The 24,332-nt window shown below is 41.8% G+C and overlaps 1 pseudogene; it reads left to right on the top strand.

Annotated features, from left to right (window-relative positions):
• Window positions 1–2,275: 2,275 nt before the first annotated feature.
• On the top strand, window positions 2,276–8,776 carry LOC128598661 (myomegalin-like; annotated as a pseudogene).
• Window positions 8,777–24,332: the final 15,556 nt, after the last annotated feature.

The following is a 24,332-nucleotide window of genomic DNA, read 5'->3' as shown; positions in this document are numbered from 1 at the left end:
AGTCCTTAATTGTTTTTTCAACTTGACTATTGTTGGTATAGATAAAGGCTACCGATTTATGAATGTTGATTTTGTAACCTGAGATGCTGCTGTATTCCTTGATCACTTCTAAGAGTTTTGAAGGACTTTGTAGAGTCCCTAGTATTTTCCAGATATACAATCATATCATCTGCGAAGAGCAAAAGTTTGATCTCTTCTGACCCCATGTGGATACCCTTGATCACCTTTTCTTCCCTAATTGCGGTGGCTAAAACTTCCATTACAAGGTTAAAGAGCAATGGAGACAATGGGCAGCCTTGTCTGGTTCCAGATCTGAGTGGAAATGATTCCAATTTAACTCCATTCAATATGATATTGGCTGTGGGTTTGCTGTAGATGGCCTCTATCAGTTTAAGAAATGTCCCTTCTATACCGATTTTCTTAAGTGTTCTGATCATGAAGGGATGCTGAATGATATCAAAAGCTTTTTCTGCATCGATTGACAGAATCATATGATCTTTGTTTTTTACTTTGTTTATGTGTTGAATTACATTTATAGATTTACGTATATTGAACCAGCCTTGAGACCCTGGGATAAAACCAACTTGGTCATGATGTATGATTTGTTTGATATGTTGCTGGATTCTGTTTGTTAGGATCTTGTTGAATATTTTTGCATCTATATTAATTAGTGATATTGGTCTATAATTTTCTTTTCTTGTTGGGTCTTTTCCTGGTTTGGGGATGAGGGTGATGTTTGCTTCATAGAACGTGTTGGGTAGTCTTCCTTCTTTTTCTACCTTTTGGAACAGGTTGAGTAATATAGGTACTAATTCCTCTTTAAAGGTTTGGTAGAATTCTGACGTAAAACCTTCTGGTCCCGGGCTTTTCTTTTTGGGGAGATTTCGTATGTTTGATGTTATTTGGGCCTGTTCAACATTTCCACTTGATTTTGGTTAATTGCCTAATGATTTTTTAATAAATTAAATTTTCTTAATATAGCTGAAAGTGACATTATACAATTGAAGAGATAAGGAAATGTGTTTATAATTCTCAGATTAAAAATGCAATGCTATTGTAGACTATTAAGAAAATTTGGGGTAACATTCAGAATAAAAGAAAAGTAGAGAATGACAAGCTGATAGCAGAATTTTGCTCTTTAGTAGTCCTCGGTCTCAGGGATTTGAAGAATGAACCCAGGGACCACAGATCAGTGGTAAGATAGGATTTTTATTAGAAGTTAGAAAGGAATACAGAAGAAGTAAAAAACATCAGAGCTTCTGGATGGAGAAAGAACTAACTAACTGGGGAGTCTCTACATGGGCTTTTTATCTCAAGCCATATTAGGTCTTGAGAATTACAGTTGGCCAGGACTTAGCAAACAAACACGTTTTCAATGTTAATGAGTGTTATTGACAAAGGAGTGAATGCAGTCCTTCCAGCTCAGGGCAAAAGGTCAGAGTGTTCCCTTTATGAATTTGTCCAAGCCTTGGAAAACTGAGATCCCCTGTCCTGCTTTGAATGGGTGGTAATCCTGTATCAAAGCCACACTATGACTGATCTAAAATGTGTTAAACATTGCAATGAGGAACTGTTGTAATCAACTCTCTTGTGGTCATTACCTGTTTCTTTTCAAAGACATAATGCAAAACGTTTTCACAACATAAGTTTCTAGATGACCAAAGACAAGGGTTATGGTCTTGCTGTAGAACTTCAGTAACATAGGAAAGAATATGGAAATTGATTACAGAATCTTTTTGTTATTTTGAAAGATTTCAAACTTAAATTTCAAAGAACAGGAAAATGAACTCTCAACCAGTTGTAAACATCTTGCCACACTTCTACATCCCTTCTGTCTCTCTCCATGTATATATAGCAATACTCAAGTCATATTTGATTTGAATTACCAAGAGGTACGTTAAAAGTGACTTTTGTTATCTGTATATATTGAGTATTACAATTTTAATACAGTTTTTTCCTTTCCTAAAATGTGTATACTTGACACACCAGCACAGCCTACACTGGTGGGGATGCTGGTTCAGGCCCGAAGGATGCACCCAATCATTCAGGGAAGCTTGTAGGAAAACCAAGCAGGGATCATAATTCGCACTTGGTGGCCAGGCCCAAGAAAGCCATGAAGAGGACCAACAGTGGGTCCTGCTGCTGCTGTGACTTCAACTGCTCTCTGAGAGCATTTGAGAAACCCCCTCAGGTGCAGACCCAAGCTCTCTGAGACTTTGAGAAGCATCTCAATGAGCTGAAGAAGGAGAACTTCAGCCTCATGCTGAGCATCTACTTTCTGGAGGAGCGTATGCAGCAGAAGTATGAGGCCAGCCTGGAGGATGTCTACAGGTGGTTCATGGAGCTAAAGGTTGAAGTGGAGAGCCCGAAGCAAGAACTCCAGGTCAAGAAACAGCATCTGGATAAAACATGAACTGATGTGGAGAATCCCAACAGCCATAATGAAGCTGAGCTCTGGCACCAGTTTGAGGAGCGAGAGCTGGAGACAGAGCACGTTTATGAGCTCTTGGAGAGTAAGATCCAGCTTCTGCAGGAGGAATCTAGGATAGCAAAGAATGAAGTCATGCAGATGGTCACCCTGGTGGAAGCAGAGAAGGCGTGTAACCTGGAGCTCTCAGAGAAACTAAAGGGAGCCGCCAAGGACTTGGAAGATGCGCCAGGAGACCAGGCCAACCCTGACCAGCACTCCGAGGCCCTGGCCCAGAGGGACAAAAGAGTTAAAGAACTGAGTCAGAGCTTGGCTGCCCAGGAGAGGCTGGTAGAACAGTCGTCCCAAGAGAAACCTCTGCTACCCCTGCTGGAGGAGCCCAGGAGCACAGAGACACAGCCCATGACTGAAGAGTTGCTCAAACAATAGGAGTTGAATTCAAATGAGACCACCATAACACAACAGTCTGTATCTGATTCTCACTTGGCAGAACTCCAGGAAAATATTTAGCAAACAGAAGCCAGCATTAAGATTCTTCAAGAGAAACTTAATGAAGTGAGCTATGAACTGAGGTTTGCTCAGGCGTCATCTCAGAAGCAAGATGGCATAATCCAGAGCATCAAGGAAACTCCAAAAAGCAGGGACAGTGAGATCAAGGAGTTGTACCAGGTGATTGAAGGGCAAAATGACACAATGGCTAAGCTTCAAGAAATGTTACACCAAAGCCAGCTTGGACAAATTCATAACTCAGAGGGTTCTTCTCCAGCTCAGCAGCAGGTAGCTGTGCTTGATCTTCAGAGTGCTTTATTCTGCAGCCAGCTAGAGATACAGAAGCTCCAGAGTGGGATACAATGGAAAGAACACCAAATGGATGATGACAAACGATGTGTGCAATTTGTAGAGGCTGCAGCACATGAGACAGAACAGCAGAGAGTTCTTGGAAGCATAACCAGGAATTGTGCAAAGCCTTGCAGCAGCTACAAGAAGAATTGCAGTGTAAGAGTCAAATGCTTCATACCCTGGAGGTTGAAAAATGCAATGAGATGAGAACTCAGGAACAAAACATTCAGCACCTAAGGCAGAGTCTGAATCATGAGGAGCAGCTGCTTTAGGAACTTTGGAAGCTCCTCCAATACTGAGGGAACTGAGACAAAACCCTTGAAGCAAATGAGATGCTGCTTGAGAAACTTTGGCAGTGAATACAAAATAGAGCTATTGCTCTGGAGCAGGCTATAGATGAAAAGTTCTCTGCTCTAGAAGAAAAAGAAAAAGCGCAACAGATTCATCTTGCTGTGAGAGAGCGAGATCATGACTTAGAGAGATTGCGTGGTGTCCTCTCTTCCACTGAAGGGACCATGCAGAAGATGGAGTCTACTGAGGGCCAAAGGCCTGCAAGTGGAACAATTAACTACTACCTGTCAAAACCTCTAGTGGCTGAAAAAAGAAATGGAAACCAAGTTTAGCCATTGGCAGAAGCAGCAAGAGAGTATCATTCAGCAGTTACAGACATCTGTGCATGACAAAGACGTAACAAAGAAGTGGAGGATCTTAGTGCAACCTTACTTTGTAAACTTGGACCAGGGCAGAGGGAGATAGAGGAGCTATGCTATTGTCCACAGCAGAAGGACCTTCTAAGGGACGGAAATAAACTAGCTGTGGAATAGGAAATGGAGATTAAAGCCCTGCTTCAGTCCATGAGTACCAGGGAGAAGGGAAGCCAAACTGCTACAGAAAAGATGGTACAAGCCCTAATGGAAAGATTCAGAATTACAGGCCCTACACCAATATTTAAGAGGGAAAGACTTCATGACATTGCAAACAGTCACCTCTAACCAACAAGCTGAAGTTGGCTCCATTGGTCCCCCTCTTGAAGAACAGATTGATCAGGGTTCAGTGCAAATACCCTCCAGAGATGGTAGCACTTCACTGACTGCCAAGAGGACACCAGGATAGCCATGTCCACATTAGAAGACTTGGACATAGTTGCAGGGCTGGAAAAAGAATAGTAATGCCAAAGAAGAACTTGAACTCATGGCTAAAAAAGAAAGAGAAAGTCAGATGGACATTCTGCTCTATAGCCCATGATGGCTGTTCAAGAAGAAGAGCTACAGGTGCAGGCTGCTGACATGGAATCCCTGACCAGGAACATACAGATTAAAGAAGACCTCATAAAGGACCTGCAAATGCAACTGGTTAATCCTGAAGACATACCAGCAATGGAACGCCTGCACCAAGAAGTCTCGCTTCTCTGGGAAAAGGTTGCTTCAGTACAATCCCAGGGTTAAGAAATTTCAGGAAACCAAAGACAACAGTTGCTGCTGATGCTAGAAGGACTGGTGGATGAGCAGAGTTGGCTCAACGAGGCCTTGCAAGCAGAGAGACAGCTCTATAGCAGCCTGGTGAAGTTCCATGCCCATCCAGAGAGCTCTGAGAGAGACTGAAATCTGCAGGTAGAACTGGAATGTATGCAAGTGTTATGCAGTTGGCTGGAAGTTCTTAGAAGCAGCCTGGAATGCTTAAGTAGGCTGGAGACCCTGGCTGCCATTGCAGGTGCAGCTGCAGGGGATGACACTGAAGATGCAAGCACTGAGTTCACTGACAGCATTGAGGAGGCGGCTGCACAGAGCAGCCACCAGCAACTCATCAAGGTGGCTCTGGAGAAAAGCCTGGCAACTGCAGAGTCCCAGAGCATGTCTGTTCCTCCTCCTTCCCCAGTAGGAGGGGATAGTAACAGGTATCTCCAGGAGAGATCTCCAGCTGAGCTCCACCAGCATTTGGAGGAGAACTGAAGGAGCTAAAGGCTTCTTAGAGGCAGAAATGAAGGAGCTAAAGGCTCAAATTGAGGGAGCAGGATTCTCCTCTGTGTTCCATATAGGAACACCATGCTGTGCCTTTGCCTTGAGAACAGAGCTAAAAGAGCAGATGGGAGAAGCAATGTCTGATGGATGGGAGATTGAGGAAGACAAGAAGGGTGAGGTGATGGTGGAGACTATGGTAGCCAAAGGGCATCTGAATGAGAATGGCCTTCAGGCTGAGTTCAGAAAGCTCCAGGGAAAACTGAAGAACGCCCATATCATCAGCCACCTCCTGAAAGAACAGCTGGTACTGAGCAGCAAAGGAAAGGAATGGGAATCCTGCCTCAGGGTTCCTTGTGCACCTGGCCAGGGAGATCGACAGAATGAACGCAGAACTGGTTTGCCCTTCTGGGAAGCACTGACGGCAGGAGGAGGAAGTGACCAGGAGGCCTTACCCCACACCCCAGAGCCTTGACCTGGGGGTGCCCTTTGCAGTGGAGACCAACTGCATGACCAGTCTGAGGCCTGTGACCCTGGGCCTCAAAATTCAGCCTCCCAAGGTCCACCAAGCTTCTGTGCTTACAGCTTGCACAGTGCAGACGACACTATCAAGATCTCCAAGAGAAGGTGCTCTTGTCAGAAGCCACTCTCTTCATCCAGGCTAGCCAGCTGGAGAAATACAGAACCATATTTAGCAAATCCTTGGTGCAGCAGGACAGCAAGCAGGTCCAGGAGGACCTCCAGGACCTGGGCTATAAGACATGTGGCCAAAGTGAGAATGAGCTGAGCAGGAGGAGACCGACAGTCCTGAGTGAGGAACATGACAGCCTCAAGGAGCTAGGGCAGGGGGCAGGGGCTGTGTTCTGAGCAGGGGCGTCTGGGCTCTGTGCTGGCCAGCCCCCCGGGAAGAAATCCTTGGAGAGCCAGCTAAAGAAGGAAGAGCTCCAGGCCTATGGAAAGTCAAAAGATGTCTGTCTTACAGAGGGACATCAGAGATCTGAAGACCCAGCTGCAGAATGCCAGCAAGGTCATTCAGAGCCTCAGGAGCCATGCCCAGTCCCTCTCAGTGACAAGGCTACAGGCCATAAAGGATCTGGAGAGCCTTATCCACAAAGTATCCCAGCTGGTGGCCCAGCAACCAAAAACCAGACTGGAAGGGAAGCCTGCTGAGTTGCTGCGATCAGCCTCGTGGCCTGGGAAATACGATTCCCTGATTCAGCTTCAGGCCTGAGAATGATCCTACCTACGGCAAAACATACGAGAAGGGAGAGGTATTTGTTACCTTCTCACCCAGCATGCAAAAGACAGTCAAATCCTTTGAGGACCTCCTGTGGAGCAATGACATTGACTACTACGTGGGGCAGAAATTCGGGGAAAAAGTCACCCAGGGGAGTCAGTTGACAGAGAGGCTCATCAGCAAGCTCAGCACCAAGGATCTTTCTTTCTATGAGAAAGATCAAGCTGGACTTGAGCCACTTGCCCTCAGGCTCAGCAGGGTGCTACAGGAGAAGGAGAAAGTGATTAAGGTCCTGCAGGCCAAGCTGGATGCCCAGTCCCTCACGCCCCCCAGCAGCCATGCCTTGTCTGACTCCCACCACTCACCCAGCAGCACCTCCTTCCTGTCTGATGAGCTGGAAGCCTGCTCTAACATGGACATAGCCAGCGAGTACATGCACTATAAAGAGAAGAAACCTTCAACTGGTCACTCAGATTCCATCCACCATTCAAGTCATTCTTCTGTATTGTCTTCTAAACCATCAGCCACCAGTGCACCTCAGGGGGCTAAGGCCGAATCCAGCAGCAACCCCATTAGCTTGCCTACTCCTCAGAACCTCCCCGCGGCCCTAGTCCTCAGGGAGGCCGGCCAGGCCCATCCAGGCACTGATCTACTGGAAGAGCATCTTTGTGAAATCTGGAAACTGCGCCAGTGTCTGAAGGAGTCCATCTTCAGCAATGACTGGCAGTGGGAGCAGCTGGAGCATTGGCTCAGCTCTGCTGCCTGCAGAGGGATAGGATCCACCTCAAACATATACAGTCGGGGCCTGGAGTCCATACCTCAGCTCTGCAACAAGTACAGAGTCCTCAGAGAAGAAAACCAAAGCCTTCAGGCTCAGCTGAGTCACATTTCCAGAGGGTGCACCCAGGAAGCAGAAAGCCTGCTCTCTTCTCAATGCAGCTTCAAGAGCTGGAAAAGGAGCTGGAACATCAGAAAGTGGAAAGGCAGCAGCTTTTGGAAAATTTGTGGGAGAAACAGCAAGAGATCTTGCATTTCAGGGAGTAACGACTATCCCTCCAGGAAAATGACTCCAGGCTGCAAGCACAAGCTGCCTGTCCTGCAGCAGCAACGTGAAGAGAAGCAGCAGCTCTTCCAGTCCCTCCGGTTGGAGCTGCAGATCTACGAGACACTGAGAAGATTTCAAGGGGCTGAAAGCGTACAGCCTGGATGCCTGTCACCCAATCCCTTTGGGCAGTGACTTCAACCACCTGGCGGCAGAGATTCAGGCTCTGAGAAGACAGCTGGAGGAGAGCATTCAAGCGAACAATGGTCTCCACCTCCACCTGCAGTAGCAGCTGGAGGGGGGCAGTGGCCAGGCCTTCCTCAGCCCCAGCCCCACTCACCAGAACTTCCCAGCCACTGCAGACCCTGGAAACAAGTGGCCAGTCCTCCAAGACCCAGCTGCTTCCCCACTAGTCCGGGATGTTGGCATGAATTCTCCATGGTTTCCCCCAGTTCTTCCTCTGCTCCTGGCTCAGAAACTGCCATATTCAACAGGACAGATGGCCTAAAAGCACAAAGGGCAATGCTGCTGATGGCTCCTTTGTCAATAAACACGGCTGGCATGTCATTGGCCACATTGATGACTACACTGCCCTAAGACAGCAGATTGGGGAGGGCAAAGTGCTGATGAAAAAGATGGCATCTCTTGTGAGGCCATCATGTAACTTCCCTAGCCTTGAAGCCCAGGGCACAGAGGTCCTGGGCAGCACAAGCATCCCTGAGCTTCAGAGCAGTGCCACTGCCCTATGCCAGACCCTGGAGGAGCCGGCTTCCCTCCTCACCATTTTCTGGAGAGCAGCCCTGCTAAGCCCCCACAGTCCCATGCTGCTCAGCAAGGTGGGAGAAGCAACATAGGGAACTTCTAGAACTTAGTAACCAGAAAAGGCTCCTTCAGAGCACAGCTGAGCATTTGCAAACCACCACCCAGCAAAAGGAGAGCATGGAGCAGTTCATCAGCCAGCTGACCAGACATGTTTTGAAGAAGGCAAAGACTAATTTGGAGGGAAGGAAACCACTGCATCAGTCAGAGGCACAAAGCCTGCTAGAAACCCATCACCAGCTGTCAGAGTTTGTAGGGGACCCTTGTCCAGGAGAAGATTATGGGTCTGCCTGCAGGGTGGCAGGTCCTCAGTAAAATTCCTAAGGGCTCTGCCATGCACTCCACCCTTGTGACCCTTGCCTTCCAGGAACCATGTAAGAAGCGCAGCCACCACAGATCCTTAAAACAGCAGAAAGATGGTCTGTCCCCATTTTGTGCAGCCACCCATCTGCTGAGGAAAATATTCCTCCAAACCTGGAGGGTCCAGAAGAGGGAGTCAGAGATACTTCCTGGTAAGACTGATGGAAAGGCAGTTTTGGAATGTCATTAGCCAAGGTCTGCTTGGCCCAGCACTAAGCGAAAAGTATAGTTTGCATAGAGCTTTTCATGATACTGCTTCTAAACAGCCCCAGTGGCTTGGGAACAAACAACTGTACAATTCTTGCCTCATCAACTGTCCTGAGATGGAAAACTCAGTGAAAATACAACCTTGAATCTTTTGAATGAGTCAAGTGGTCCTAACATTGGAGCTTCCTGGGCAGTCCTAAAAGCACGAAACTGAGCAATAGTGCCCTGCTGGATGGTGGCTGGCGGAGGCTCAGCACACACTACTCAAAGATCTATACCTGAGCCTGGGCCAGCTCCCTTGGGACAAACTGGGCTTTAGTCTACACTGTAGCACCTGAGTTCTTTGAGTTCACATCATAAATGTGGTGATTTCCCAGACTCTATCTCAGGCTTAGACTAGCACCTCCTATTTCTTTTCTTATATGATCTCCAAACTGGACTGACCACATTTTAAATATGCCATCCCATTTTGTCAACCTACCTTAACTCAGAAATATTGGGGATTGATGGCCAAAGTCAATTGAACGTCTTACCTACAGCACACCTGTGCTCATTTTTAAGTGGTCTGGGAAAGGCACGCAGTCATGCAAAAGCCTAGTCTGTGTCTTCCCAATGCTTATACAATGTGTGTTAGTGTATAAATGTATGATATAGATTTATATATGTTGCTATAGCCATATGTTGAAGGCCAACATATCTGGTGGACACGATTGGTGAGAGGAAAGGGTCTTTTTGGTCACTATTAAAGCAAAATATGTATAAATAAAAAATGTGTATACTTTTTTGGCATGCACACACGTATATGTTGATAGGTATGTATTTGTATAAGTGCACATCTGTATGTGTGTAAAATATATGTGTATATATGTACATATTTGAATGTGTTTTATATATACTATATGTACAGAGAGTGGGGGAGGGGTGAAGAGGGAGGATATGTGAGATTATTTCAAACCATTCTTGAGTAAGCCATGAGTGTACATCATACTTTATTATCCCCAAATATTTAAGCATAAACTCTCAAGAACAATGATATTCCTATACAACCATAATAACATTATCATACCTAAGAAAACATTAATATATTATAATTCAATGGAAAATATAATAGAATCCCCCTATTTTTAAAAACATGTCTTTATATTGTCCTATTTCCCATCTGGAATCCAATCAATACTACACTTTGGATTTCACTTTTATATTTCATTTGTCTCCTCAAATCTAGAACAATTCCCCTTCCTCCCTTTGTTCTTTATGCCATTGAATCCTTTTAAGAATTCAGGTCAGTTGTCCTTTCGAAGAATTCACGTTATTGATTCATCTTGTGTTGAGATTTAGGTCAAAGTTTTCTAGCAGGAACACTATGTTGGTGGCATTATGTATCATTGAATCACATCAGAGGCACATGTCAAGCTTTGTTACTACTGGATATGAAAAGCTTGATCAGTTGTTTAGGATTCCCATCATAAAGGAAACATCAAGGAGTATTTTGCAGTTTGAACAAATAGATTAACTACATTTCAATCAAGTTGGGAGTTGTAGTGATTTTCTAATTTCGTCATCCTTTCTATCTTTATTACCTGGCATTCTTCTGGGGAAAAAAAAAAAAAAAAAAGCTTTTACCTTCTCTTCTCTTTCTCATACTCTCTCTCCCCAGTTTTATTTAATATCAATATGGACTTCTGGTTCTTTTTTGTTTATTCAATGTGCTATATTCGATTATTATCATCCTTCTTTCTGAAGCTTAATTATGCCAAATTTGGACTGCTTCAAGCTGGCTCCTACATAATTTTGTCCTGACCATACCTTTGAATATTTCTGTGGTTTTTATCACAAGATTTTCCAGGCTCAATTTGTACTTTCCTTCACCTAGATATGAAAATAGCTGTTTTCCCAATGATTAAAAAAAAAATCCCCTTTAATAGGGAAAGATATTTAGAAATCTAGATGTATCACTAGGTTATACTAATTGCTTATTGCAAATGGGTTATCACTTCTTTGAGACATTTTAAGGGCAGATCTAGGAATGTTAATACACATGCACACCCAGTTGAACTATACGAGGACTGACAATTAAGTTTGAGAACTAGTCCTAGGAAAAGTGCTACATACCTCATTGCTGAATATCACCATGGTCACCTTCAAAGTACTCCCCTCAGGAAGCTTTGCACCAACACCAGTGCCTACTCCACCCTTCAACCAATTTTGGAACTCTTTTCCAGAATAACCATGAAAGCTGTCACCATACAAAGGTCAGACAATTAAGCTCACAAACTCACTATTGTGCAGTTATGTTGGTAGCGCTGCACAAACTCAGTAAGATTTCATAACTGTGGTATATCAGTGTCTTACAGCTGTGCTGGTGTCAACACATGGCAGTGTCTTGCTGAGTGGCATTCATTATTTTTGCATGTTTTTATGTGCTGTAAGATGATGACAAAACTGATGTTCAGTCCAGGAAGAATTCCAAAATTGCTTTGAAGGGTGGACTAGATCCCAGCATTACTGCATAACTTCCCAAGGGGAGTACCATGAAGATGATCATAGTGATATTCTGCAGTGAGGTATGTAGCATTTTTGTCAGGGTGAGTTCATGAACTTATTTATCAGCCCTTGTATATGTATATATACAACCATATAGGTGAAAGTTATATAAGTATTAAATTACATGTACAATTATTTAAATATATAGAAGCATGTACATTATATATAAAATATAGGAATTTATGGGCTGCACCTGTGGGCTCAGTAGGTAGGGCGCCAGCCCCATATACCGAGGGTGGTGGGTTCAAACCCAGCCCCTGCCAGTGAAGATAGCAGTGGCAACTGCAACAAAAAATAGCTGGGCATTGTGGTGGGTGCCTGAAGCAAGAGAATCACTTAAACCCAAGAGTTGGTGGTTACTGTGAGCTGTGACGCCACAGCACTCTACCAAGGGCAAAAGAAGGGCAACAGAGTGAGACTTGTCTCAAAAAAGAAAAAGAGAGAGAAAAGAAAAAAAAAAGAAAAAGATATAGGAATTTATATATAAATATATTCTTTCAACATAGAATTCTTCCTACATTTTACCATTCCATATTGGCCTCTCCCTTCACCCACAATAAAAGTCCAATCATATCTTTCTTTATCTTTTACATTTGCTTCATCCTACCACATACGTACAGACTAGTTTCGGAAATACAACACCAACATCACTTCTAGCAGAAAACATTAAGTAAAGGCTAATTTTTTATAGTTATTGGGAGATTTTGTATGTGTTCTAACATACAGCAAGAGTATGCTCAGTAATTACTTGAATTAATTATTAACTCTGGCTTCATTGTCTATTGGGGAACATTTTCCTTTTGTGTATTTCTCGTGTGTTTTTAAATATTTTTATCTATTTTTAATATATGAGACATTTACCTTATTCATAATGTAAAACTATATAAATAAGCATAGTCAGAGAAATCTCAGTTCTCTCCCTTTCTACGTTCATGACTCAGTCCCAACCAGTACTTCCCAAGTTTCTCCATGCAAAAGTAAGCCAATACAGCAGGTATCCACCAATTCCCTTTCTTTTTATTAAAAGATAGCATGTTATATATATTCTTTTGTATTTAATGTTTTGACTTATCACTATATTTTAAGGATTTCATAAATGACAGCTTCATTCTTACTATTACTGCTTCACTTTTAATTTTATGAATGTAAATTCAATAGATAGGTTCCTAAGTTGCCCTCAAATTTTTTTTAAATCGACAGATGAAATTATATGTTTTTATCATGTACAGCATGAGGTCTTGGAATATGTACATTGTGAAATTTTTCGAGCTAATTATTAACAACAAAATATGTTGTTTTATATTTGTGCATATGGCCATCAGGGTAAAATTCCTAGAAAAGAATTCACTTGTCAAAGGGTGAGCATATGTATTGGTAAGATGTTATAAATTTATACTGGTAAATTTGCAAATATTTTTTAGTTCCATTAGACGTGTATGAAAGTGCCTAATTTGAAGCCTCACCAATTGAATATTTTGTCAACATTTCAAATTGTTGCCAGACTGTAGAAAATGGTGTTTAATTATAGTTTTAAATTTATTCCTTTGTAGTAAATTTGAGTGGATCTTTTTGGTTAAGGATTTTCTGTTAAGTAGCTAATTTTTCTATTAGGTTTTACAATTTTTTACCTAAATTTGAGAGATCTTTATATAGAGAAATTGAAATATTTCTAACCAAAGTTCTCTTCCATCTTTCCACATTAATTTTGATGTCTTCCATTTTATTTTCTCAGATGTTTATTGCAGCCCAATTCATAATAGCTAAGTCATGGAAAAAGCCCAAGTGCCCATCGATCCACGAATGGATTAATAAATTGTGGTATATGTATACCATGGAATACTATGCAGCCTTAAAGAAAGATGGAGACTTTACCTCTTTCATGTTTACATGGATGGAGCTGGAACATATTCTTCTTAGTAAAGTATCTCAAGAATGGAAGAAAAAGTACCCAATGTACACAGCCCTACTATGAAACTAATTTGGGACTCTCACATGAAAGCTATAACCCAGCTACAACTTAACAATAGGGGGAAGTGGGAAAGGGGGGTGGTGGGTAGAGGGAGGGGGATTGGTGGGATCACACCTGTGGTGCATATTACAGGGGTATTTGAGAAACTTGGTAAATGTAGAATGTAAATGTTTTGGCACAGTAACTGAGATAACGCCGGAAAGGCTATGTTAACCACTGTGATAAAAATGTGTCAAATGGTTTATGAAGCGAGTATATGATGCCCCATGATCATATCAATGTATACAGTTATGATTTAATAAAGAAAAAAAGAAAAAAAAATAAAAATAAAAAGCTTTTTGTGGGGGATGATGGGAGATGGCGGACTGAAGCCAGCTTTCCACAGAGGCTCCCGTCCTGAAGGAGAGTTAGGAGACAAAAATTTAGCAAGTAACCTGATGGATTCGAGCAACACCAAGCGAGAAAGTTGAAGATCGTACATCAACCCCGCTGAGGAGAGCTGCGACCACAAGGAAGCAAACAAAAGGTACAAAACACATCACCAAGCGGACGGGAGTCCCCCCTCCCCCACCTGATTGGCTTAAGGGCCCCACAAACAAAAGGGCATAAATCAAAGGCCATCCCACTACACTTCACGGGAGAGACCTACTACAAACTGGACCTACCTCCCTTACTAGGATGCCTAGGCGTTCTCCTGCCAGGCATAAAACTGTATAAATCTGTAATTATCCTTTGCCGGCAATTCTGAGCTCCCAGCACTTCCCTCCACTCTCTCTGAGATCTGATAGCCTGTCCCACAGGAGTTCGGATTCTTGGGTGACTCCTAAAGGGGAGAGGACAGTCCCTGAGCTGCGGCTGGTCAGTGCTGATTCTGGGGCACAGGAGAGAGGTGAGGACAGTCAGCAGAGGGAGACCCTCACCAGGGCGGCGCATCCCCAAGGCGAGGTGCAGCAGCCCTCCTTGGGCAACAATACAACCAGGCATATAACTGAGTCCAACTGTGTGGACCTCGCTACCAGCTGCTCGAGCTCCTGGCACTCCCCCCGCCCTCGCTCTGTGGTCCGGAGACCTGAGCACCTGCCGTGTGACCGGGCAGGGAGCAGGGTGGAGCTGAGTCTGTTTTTCGCTGCCTGGCGGTTCTGGGCTCCAGCCGCTCCCTCCACCCCACCCCCACTCTGAAGCCTGAAGGTTTGTGCTGCGACTGTATAACTGGGCGACAGACTGGGAGGAACTGAATTTACTCGCTGTCAATGGGGCTCCCTATGGCTTGGAGCCCCTGCTGGCTCTGGGCTCCAGGCACTCCCCCGCCCTCACTCTGTGCTCTGGAGACCTAAGCGTCTGCAGTGTGGCCGGGCAGGGAACGGGGTGGAGCCAAGTCTGTTCGCTGCCCAGTGGTTCTGGGCTCCAGCCACTCCCCCCACCTCGCCCCCACTCTGAAGCCTGAAGGCTTCAGCTGCGGCGGTATAACCGGATGAGAGACTGGGAGGAACTGAATTTGCTCGCTGCCGACCGGGCTCCCTGCGGCTTGGAGCCCCTGCTGCCTCTGGGCTCCCAGCACTCCCCCCGCCCTCGCTCTGTGCTCTGGAGACCTGAGCGCCTGCTGTGTGGCTGGCAAGGAACTGGGTGGAGCTGAGTCTGTTCGCTGCCCGGCGGTTCTGGGCTCCAGCCACTACCGCCACCCCGCCCTCACTCTGAAGTCTGGAGGTTTGGGCTGTGGTGGTGCAGTGGAGCCAAAGATTGGGAGGAATTGAGTGAGCTTGCTGCCGGTGGCTCTGAGCTCCCAGCGCCCCACCCCACCCTCATTCTGGGATGTGGAGGCCTGTCCCCCAGGAGTCCAGATTCTTGAGGGATTTGTCGGGGCATAGACAGTGCCCGAACTGCGGCTGGTCGGTCCTGACTCTGGGACACAGGAGTGAGGCTGGGCAAAGAGCGGAAGACACATCAGAGCAGCAGTTCCCTGAGGCGGCTGAAGCCATACCCATTGCCTCCCTGGGCAAGCAGAGGAGGCCACCCCTGAGTATAGGATTTGCTTGAGGTGACTCACAGACCCTGGAAACATTCAGGGTAGGGCCAACTCAGAGAACTGAGACTTCAACCCAGAGTAAGTGCTTCACTGGGGTCAAACAGAAGCCAGCTGACAATAAGTCAGAACCACTCAGCCCCACCACACCAGACAGGACCCCAGTCTCTCAGGCTACAACAATGAATGGGCCCTCAACAAAACCCTAGGAGAAAAATCAAAGGGAGTAAAACAACCATGGGGTCGAATCAGCGGAAAATCTCCGGTAACATGAATAACCAGAATAGATCAACCCCCCCAGGGAAAGATATGGCGGATGTAATTGAAGATCCCATTCATAAACAACTGGCAGACATGTCAGAAATCGAATTCAGAATTTGGATTGCATACAAGATTGATAAAATGGCATTAGGAATCCGAGGAGAAATTCAAAAGTTGTCTCAAGAATTTAACGAATTTAAAGACAAAACCACCAAAGACTTAGACACACTGAAGCAAGAATTTGCAGCCCTTAAAGATATGAAAAATACAGTAGAATCCTTCAGCAACAGAATGGACCAAGCAGAAGAAAAGATTTCTGACATCAAAGATAAAGCCTTCGAACGCTCCCAAACTCTCAAAGAGGAAGAGAAATGGAGAGTAAAAATGGATCTTTCTCTTAGAGAGCTCTGGGATAATTCGAAGAAGGAGAATATATGAATAATAGGAGTTCCGGAAAACGATGAAGTGGCATCGATGGGCACAGAGGCCCTTCTGCACGAAATTATGAAAAAGAATTTTCCAGACATGCCTAGAGATTCTGAAATTCAGATAGCAGACAGTTTCAGAACTCGAGCACGATTCAACCTCAATAAGTCATCCCTCAGACATATCATAATTAGCTTCACTAAAGTCAACATGAAGGAGAAAATTCTCAAGGTTATCAGGCGAAAGAAAGCCATTACCTACAAAGGTAAGAACATTAGAATGACTGCAGATCTCTCTGCTGAAACTTTTCAAGCCAGAGAGGGTGGTCATAGACTTTTAATCTTCTAAAGCAAAATAACTTTCAACCCCGGACCTTGTACCCAGCTAAACTGAGTTTCATCTATGATGGAGAAATTAAATACTTTAACAACATTCATATGTTGAAGAAATTTGCCACAACCAAACCAGCTCCTCAGGATATTCTCAGACCTATCCTCCATAATGACCAACCCAATCCTCTACTACAAACGTAAACTCACTCAGATACTCCTGATCAAACTCCAACTTCTACAATGGCGAAAAGATTAAAATCATCCACTGGACTTTTGAAAAACTCGATACCCAAAATTTCACCAAACTTATCAATAATCTCCATTAATGTGAATGGCTTAAACTGTCCTCTAAAGAGACATAGGTTAGCTGACTGGATACAAAAACTCAGACCAGATATCTGTTGCTTACAAGAGTCACATCTTAAAAGACAAATACAGACTCAGGGTGAAAGGATGGTCATCCATATTTCAGGCAAATGGTAACCAGAAAAAAGCAGGTGTTGCAATTTTATTTGCAGACACAATAGGCTTTAAACCAACAAAAATAAGGAAGGACAAGAATGATCACTTCATATTTGTTAAGGGTAATGCTCAATATGATGAGATTTCAATTATTAATATCTATGCACCCAATCAGAATGCACCTCAATTTATAAGAGAAACTCTAACAGACATGAGCAACTTGATTTCCTCCAGCTCCATAATAGTCGGAAATTTTAACACTCCTTTGGCAGTGAGGGATCGATCCTCCAACAAAAAGCTGAGTAAGAAAATTTTAGATTTAAATCTAACCCATCCAGCATTTAGATCTAGCAGACATCTACAAAACATTTCATCCTAACAAAACTGAATACACATACTTCTCATCAGCCCACGGAACTTACTCCAAAATCGATCACATCTTAGGTCACAAATCTAACCTCAGTAAATTTAAAGGAATAGAAGTTATTCCATGCATCTTCTCGGACCATCATGGAATAAAACTTGAGCTGAGTAACAACAGGAATCTACATACTCCTACAAAAACATGGAAGTTAAATAACCTCATGCTGAACGATAGCTGGGTCAGAGATGAGATCAAGAAGGAAATTGCCAAATTTTTGGAACAAAATGACAATGAAGACACGAACTATCAGAACCTCTGTGACACCACAAAGGCAGTTCTAAGAGGGAAATTTATAGCACTTCAAGCCTTCCTCAGGAGAACACAAAGAAAGGATGTTAGCGACTTAATGGGACATCTCAAGCAACTTGAAAAGGAAGAACACTCCAACCCCAAACCCAGTAGAAGAAAAGAAATAACCAAAATCAGAGCAGAACTAAATGAAATTGAAAACAAAAGAACAATACAACAGATCAATAAATCAGAAAGCTCGTTTTTTGAAAAGGTCAACAAAATAGATAATCCATTGGCCAACCTAATCAGGAAAAAAGAGTAAAATCTCTAATCTCATCAATCAGAAATGACAAAGATGAAATAACTACAGACTCATCAGAAATCCAAAAAATCCTTAATGAATATTACAAGAAACTGTACTCTCAGAAATATGAAAATCTGAAGGAAATGGAACGATACTTGGAAGCTCATCACCTTCCAAGATTTAACCAGAATCAAGTGGAAATGCTGAACAGGCCCATTTCAAGTTTGGAAATAACATCAACCATACAAAACCTCTCCAAAAAGAAAAGTCCGGGACCAGATGGTTTCACATCAGAATTCTACCAAACCTTTAAAGAGGAATTAGTACCTATATTACTCAAACTGTTCCAAAAGGTAGAAAAAGAAGGAAGACTCCCCAACACGTTCTATGAAGCAAACATCACCCTGATCTCCAAACCAGGAAAAGACCCAACAAGAAAAGAAAATTATAGATCAATATCACTAATGAATATAGACGCAAAAATATTCAACAAGATCCTAACAAACAGAATCCAGCAAAATATCAAACAAATCATACATCATGATCAAGTTGGCTTTATCCCAGGGTCTCAAGGCTGATTCAATATACATAAATCTATAAATGTAATTCAACACATAAACAAAGTAAAAAACAAAGATATGATTCTCTCAATCGATGCAGAAAAAGCTTTTGATAACATCCAACATCCCTTCATGATCAGAACACTTAAGAAAATCGGTATAGAAGGGACATTTCTTAAACTGATAGAGGCCATCTACAGCAAACCGACACCCAATATCATATTGAACGGAGTTAAATTGGAATCATTTCCACTTAGATCAGGAACCAGACAAGGCTGCCCATTGTCTCCATTGCTTTTTAACATTGTACTGGAAGTTTTAGCCACCACAATTAGAGAAGAAAAGGCAATCAAGGGCATCCACATAGGGTCAGAAGAGATCAAACTTTCGCTCTTCGCAGATGATATGATTGTATATCTGGAAAACACTAGGGACTCTACTACAAAACTCTTAGAAGTGATCAAGGAATACAGCAACGTCTCAGGTTACAAAAATCAACATTCATAAATCAGTAGCCTTTATATATACCAACAATAGTCAAGCTGAAAAAAACAATTAAGGACTCTATCCCATTCACAGTAATGCCAAAGAAGATGAAATATTTGGGAGTTTATCTAACAAAGGATATGAAAGATCTCTATAAAGAGAACTATGAAACTCTAAGAAAAGAGATAGCCAAGAATGTTAATAAATGGAAAAACATACCATGCTCATAGCTGGGAAGAATCAACATTGTTAAATGTCCATACTACCCAAAGCAATATATAACTTCAATGCAATCCCTATTAAAGTTCCACTGTCATACTTTCAAGATCTTGAAAAAACAATACTTCGTTTTATATGGAATCAGAAAAAACCTCAACTAGCCAAGACATTACTCAAAAATAAAAACAAAGCAGGAGGAATTACGCTACCAGACCTCAGACTATACTACAAATCGATAGTGATCAAAACAGCATGGTATTGGCACAAAAACAGAGAAGTAGATGTCTGGAACAGAATAGAGAACCAAGAGATGAACCCAGCTACTTACCGTTATTTAATCTTTGACAAGCCAATTAAAAACATCCAGTGGGGAAAAGATTCCCTATTTAACAAATGGTGCTGGGTGAACTGGCTGGCAACCTGTAGAAGACTGAAACTGGATCCACACCTTTCACCACTAACCAAGATAGACTCTTACTGGATTAAAGACCTAAACTTAAGACATGAAACTATAAAAATACTAGAAGAGAGTGCAGGTAAAACCCTTGAAGAAATTGGGTTGGGTGAGTTTTTCATGAGAAGGACCCCCCCGGGAGATTGAAGCAGCTTCAAAAATACACTTTTGGGACTTGATCAAACTAAAAAGCTTCTGCACAGCCAAGAACACAGTAAGTAAAGCAAGCAAACAGCCCTCAGAATGGGAGAAGGTATTTGCTGGTTATGTCTCTGACAAAGGTTTAATAACCAGAATCCACAGAGAACTCAAACACATTAGCAAGAAAAGAACAAGGGATACCATCACAGGCTGGGCAAGAGACTTGAAAAGATACTTCTCCGAAGAAGACAGGCAAGCGGCCTTCAGACATATGAAAAAATACTCATCATCTTTAATCATCAGAGAAATGCAAATCAAAACTACTTTGAGATATCATCTAACTCCAGTGAGAGTAGCCTATATCACAAAATCTCAAGACCAGAGATGTTGACGCGGATGTGGAGAAAAGGGAACACTTTTGCACTGCTGGTGGCAATGCAAACTAATACATTCCTTTTGGAAAGATATATGGAGAACACTTAGAGATCTAAAAATAGATCTGCCATTCAATCCTGTAATTCCTCTGCTGGGCATATACCCAGAATTCCAAAAACCACATCATAACAAAGATATTTGTACCAGAATCTTTATTGCAGCCCTATTCATAATTGCTAAGTCATGGAAAAAACCCAAGTGCCCATCGATCCACAAATGGATTAACAAATTGTGGTATATGTACACCATGGAATACTATGCAGCCTTGAAGAAAGATGGAGACTTTACCTCTTTCATGTTTACATGGATGGAGCTAGAACATATTCTTCTCAGTAAAGTGTCTCAAGAATGGAAGAAAAAATATCCAATGTATTCACCCCTACTATGAAACTAACTTAGGACCTTCACATGAAAGCTATAACCAAGTTACAACCTAAGAACAGGGGGAAGGGGGAAAGCGTGGGGAGGGAGGGGGAGGTAGGTAGAGGGAGGGGGATTGAAAGGATCACACCTGTGGTGCATCTTACAAGGGTACATGTGAGCCTTGGCAAATGTGGAATGTAAATGTCTTGGCAAAGTAAGAAAATGCCAGGAGGGCTATGTCAACTAATGAGATGAAAATGTGTCAAATATTTTATGAACCAAGTGTATGGTGCCCCATGATCATATTGATGTACACAGCTATTATTTAATAAAAATAAATAAATAAAATAAAAAGTTTTTTGTACAACTAATAGACAGGTGTTCTACCCATAAATTCTACTTTCCAAAAACAATTAGCAGCTTTTATAAAGAAAAAACATCACACAAACCATTTCTATGTGTACATTTGAAAATGTTTTTGGAGACTTGCTCTTATAAGTTATTTTTTACATAAGGTCACTCAAATGAAAGGGGATTAAAAATATATCACCTACATTGCAATCTACAAAAAAATCACATAGTATGGATGTTTTCTCAGTTTTATATTAAGTAGTTTTTATTGTTTCAGGTTAATTGAGGGTACAAAGAATTAGGTTACAATATTTGCTTTTGTTAGGTAAAGTCCCTCTTATACTTGTGTCTCACCCCAAATATTTTTTATGATAGTTTTAGATTTTCAGGAAGTTCATGACGATACTATAAAAATTTTCCATATATCGTACACCTGGTTTTCTTGTTATCTTACATTTGTATGGTTCATGCAGCTATTAATGAAGCAATATTGATTCATGACTTTTAAATAAACACTATACTTTATTCATACTTTATTCAGACTTTCTTGGTTTTAGTTTTTACCTAATGTCCTGTATCTATTCCAAGCCCCGTCAAGCTCCTCTTAAGTTCCTGTTGGCTGTTAGCAGTTTGTTTCTCAGTCTTTTCCTTCTGATGACCTTGACAGTTTTGCAGAGCACTAGTCAGATCCTCCCTTGACTGGGATTTCATTTTTCTTTTTTTTTAATGATTAAATTGGTTCTATTTCTATCTATAAAGATCTCTTGGAGTTATGGACGACCACAAAGTAAATGCCATTCTCATATATTGCTTGTATATCACATAGAGGGTATACTTCAATATGACTTATCATTGCTGATGTCAACCTTGGTTACCTGGATGAAGCAGTGTTTATCACATTTCTTCACTCTAAAGTTACTCTGTTTTTGTTAGCAGTTTTATTGGAAGAAAGTTGTTATGTGCAGCCCACATGAAGGAGACAGGGAGTTATGCCTCGTTATCTTTGAGGGTGATTATCTATGTAAATAGGTTCGTGCATTTTTTATTTTATACTTTGAATTATAATCCAATACCACTTAATCTTCTTGTTCAATTTTTTCCATCTTTGGCCATTGCAAACTTTTGTATTTGGTATCTGGATCTCTTTAACACACCCTCATTATTGTGATTTCTTGTGCACTTTCATACTTTCTGAAGCTACAAGATGCTCCAAGCTCATCTTGTATATCCATATTATTTTTACTGTGTGTGCTTCGTTGGACTTATTGTTTCTAGTTTATGTATACTTTTTTCTTTGCTGTTTATATATTTTGCTATTTTATTGTTATCCAGTAGTTATTTTTATACTAACACATTCTTATAATGACCTAAGTCCTGTTTATTTTTTAAATTAGGCTTCTAATATTAGAATTATGAGACAATTGTATGAGACAATGAGTCCATTCTTTCCTGGGCTCTTTTTATATACCTCCCAGTCTTTTCCATTTTTTTCTCTTTATTGTGATTTAGGACATTGACATACTGACCTTCAACACCTGGCTTCACATCAAATTTATTCTTAAAACTCCACTAATAAATTGAATGATTAGAACCAGTTATTTTAATCCATTTTCCCAGTCATGTACCGACCAAATGAAACTATCTCTAGATGCTGCAAAAAGGGGCTCATGAGTACAGTATTCATCATTTACATGGTTATAGCATATCATTTACATGGCTACAGCATATCATATAGCTTTATTACTTTAAGGACACTGATTGGAAATAATTCTTAGCCAAGTTTTCTTTAATTTCTTTAAAATGTCTTGCTATCATTATCTGTCAATAACTGTGAAGTATCTGAGATTGAGATTTTTACCTACTGGGATGCTAACAGTCCACCCAGCTACTGTTTTAAGGACGCTGGGAGAAGACAGGAGACTCCGGCAAGGAAACAAAGAACATTATGAGTCATGGCCCAAGAAGTGTGAGCATCACTGTATATGCATGACCTCTTGTCCCCAAGTCCCACAGCAATGATGTAGGTAGGCCCAAATGAATGCCTGAGTACAGAGTGACTTGTGCTGTAGGAAAGAAGTCCTGAGCTTAGGGAACTGGTATCTTTTACAATAGGTGGTAAGCATTCCTGCCTGTCACTCCAAAGGGAGATGCTCTATCTTCCAAGACTATTCACTATATAAACATCCTGGATGTTTATCTTCCAAGACTATTCACTATATAAACATCCTGGAAAAGATAGTCTGGAACAAAAGTCAGTGCATACAAGATATGCAAAAGCACAGAGATCAAAGGTAATTGTCTCTCCCAAATTACCTTAATTTGTATACTGGCAACCTAATTTTGTTGATACAAAGAATCCGCAGAGATTTTGCTGGCATCAAGTTTCTTATTCAGTCATAAATATAGGCTATGATTTCCCAGCATAGCTTAAGGAAGACTACTTTGAAACAAGAACTCATATGAGTAACAAATCCGCTCTCCCACAGGTAAGAATCTTTTCCTGGTTTTGCATCTCTTGACACTCTAAGATACTTAGAGTCATGTTTGACATGATAAACAGGAGGAACATCATGAGAATTGCAGGGGTCACCTAGAACCTATATAGCAGCTTCTTCTTATAATCACTCAACCAAAGCCACAGACACATCTCAGAACAATTAATTCAGAAACTCTGGGTCTGGAATCCATATTTTAAAGCTTCCCAGGTGATTCCAACATGAGGCCAAAGGGTGAGATTGAAGTCTGATTTTAACACAAAGATTAAGACTTAACTACCCTAGGAATGAAACCTAAAGATCTATAAGAACAGATAAAGGAGCAAATTTTAGTATCTATTTTTCTTCTCTGTAATGAACATTTAATAATTTTTTATATCTTTTTATTTATTTAGAATATTTTCTTATTTAAGACATTTTAAGAGGTAACAGGCAAATTCTTCAGTAGTTTAGCTAATGGCAGAGATAATAGTATTTAAATGTTCCAAAGTTTTCATGTGGGTGGGGGATAAAAAAGACATTTTAAACTTCAAAGTGAACATGATTTACCCTGGAAGTCACAGCTATCACAAAGCACTTAAAATTATTCCAGATAGCTAGTCTACTGGATCACTGCAATACCTAAACATTCCTCGCCCTGTAATTTGGGGGAAAGTAGGTACTGTAAGATAGAGAATTCACAGTGCTTAGCTTTTAGCTTTAGATGAAGAGTTACATTGTTGCCTTTATACAAAAACTTCTATGTGCTTAAAGCATACCTTACAGAATGCTAGCCAACTCACTTTGGCAGAGATACATGCAGCTAGAATTGCTTCCCTTCTCACTAATACTATATATTCAGCATTTTCCTGATAGGCACACTTTTGGAAGAAGTCCTCAGATACACACTGAACTACTCTGTGAATAAAATATTTAGTCTCCTAGAGCCCTTAAATAGAGCCTTGACTTATCAACACCAAAGCTGCTG

The sequence above is a fragment of the Nycticebus coucang genome, chromosome 11, assembly GCF_027406575.1.
Source record: "Nycticebus coucang isolate mNycCou1 chromosome 11, mNycCou1.pri, whole genome shotgun sequence".
Taxonomy (NCBI): Eukaryota; Metazoa; Chordata; class Mammalia; order Primates; family Lorisidae; genus Nycticebus; species Nycticebus coucang.
This window is presented reverse-complemented; position numbering and strand designations above follow the sequence as displayed.